We start from the raw sequence: 1772 nt of genomic DNA on the forward strand, positions 1-1772 counted from the left end.
TTCTGAACCTGAAATCGTTTTTCATAAAACGCCTTAAACGCAGCTATCTACGTTAGAAAGGACAGATACTTGCAAGCTCTTGTTGTTGTGCATTGGTTCCGTATGTGTTCAGTTCAGAAAGTCCTTTTCAATTCCTTGAGGGTTCCTTGGTCTGCCTGGCCTTGAAGAAGGTTTTTAGGCCGCATGGCTTTGATTGTAGGACTCATCTCCAATGCTAGTTGTTGCAGCCCTATTTAATAGATTACGCTTCAATAAAAACATTTGCGGTTGAAGCTAATTTCACGTTTGTGTCGTTTCATTTAGACTGTTTTGATCAGCAGGTGTCATTAGTGTGCACTAATTTGAGAGATTTAAACCAGTGAATCATTTTGCAAATCAATTGATTCAGGAATATCAAAGACCTCAGCTTCTCCATCACTACTTGCTTTTAGTTACAAAACATCCTTCATTCAGGCAGATTAAAATCATTAAAGTGCTACATTCATTTCACAGTTTTACATTTAATTCTTTAAACGAGTTGTATTGATAAAAACACAACTTTCTTCAACCGAATTACAGACACGGAAGCATGGCGCAGACTTGTGACGTCACATGGCAAGAACAAAATAAAAATCTTTTTCATCAAAACATCAGATTTACATTAGAACTACTTCATGTTAGCAATTTTTTTTTCAATTCATTATAAACTACAGAGCATTTGTGATATTCTCAATCAAAGATAGACTCCATTATCTTGAAATTCAATTTACAATCGGAAAGAACTTTTGAATAATTTGTTGATCAAAACTAAATCTGTGGTTGCATTTAACCATTTAATTTATTGAATGAAATTATGACACATCTATTATCTCATTCCATATCGGTTTCTCCCCAGAATATTAAGGCAATAAATAAAATTTTAGTTTCATTTAGTTAAAGTGGATTTTATCAAAGGTCCATGATGGTAAACTGTAAAGGATTACATTGACAGTTTAATGGAAATGGTTAAAATAATTTATTCTAAATATAATTGTAATGTGCTATCACATTCAGAAAAGGAAATCATTTTATGGTGTAACTATTTCTTTGGTTTTTACATTACATTTTGTTACACAAAACATTTTTTTTAATTGTAGTGTATCTAGGGGTGTGCAGTTGTCGTATTGAGTGTAAATTATAAATTTAATTCGAATATTAAATGTATGCCACCCTATTGGGACAACCCTACCCAATCCTTCATTTTCAACTTTTCAATTAATTCCCTTTTTATTTTTAAAATTAATGCCTTTCCAATGTGATATGAGATTTGAAAAGGGAGAGAAAAAGTTTTGCAAAAGGTGACAAAAGGTGACTTAAATTCAGGTCGATTGCATCTAAAACTTTTGTAGTGTTGACTGACCAAATTACATGTTGGTGAGAAGAGTTAGTGTAAATAGACACTGAAGCAAAAATACAGGTTTGGGACAACATGAGAGAGAATAAATAATAGGATCGTCTGAGATATGGCTAGCCTCGTTTGAAATTTAGGCAAGGGTAGGTGGCTGCAGTGTGGGGAGGAGTGAAATTAACACAGAAAAGGCAGGCAGTTCTGACCTCTAGAAGTGGAAGATACCTACAAGATCAAAGGTGGTCAAAAATCAAATTAGAAAATTGTATTTATTCTTTTATTGTAGGCTGGTCCTAATTTTGGAAAGTACCAAGGCTTGACATTAACAGCCGCCAACCTGTCAAATAAAGCAATGATGAAGACACAAAGTAGTTGGGTGGTGAACCTCAAAAAGAGTGAAAGTTTC

Source organism: Garra rufa, chromosome 24, assembly GCF_049309525.1.
Source record: "Garra rufa chromosome 24, GarRuf1.0, whole genome shotgun sequence".
Taxonomy (NCBI): domain Eukaryota; kingdom Metazoa; phylum Chordata; class Actinopteri; order Cypriniformes; family Cyprinidae; genus Garra; species Garra rufa.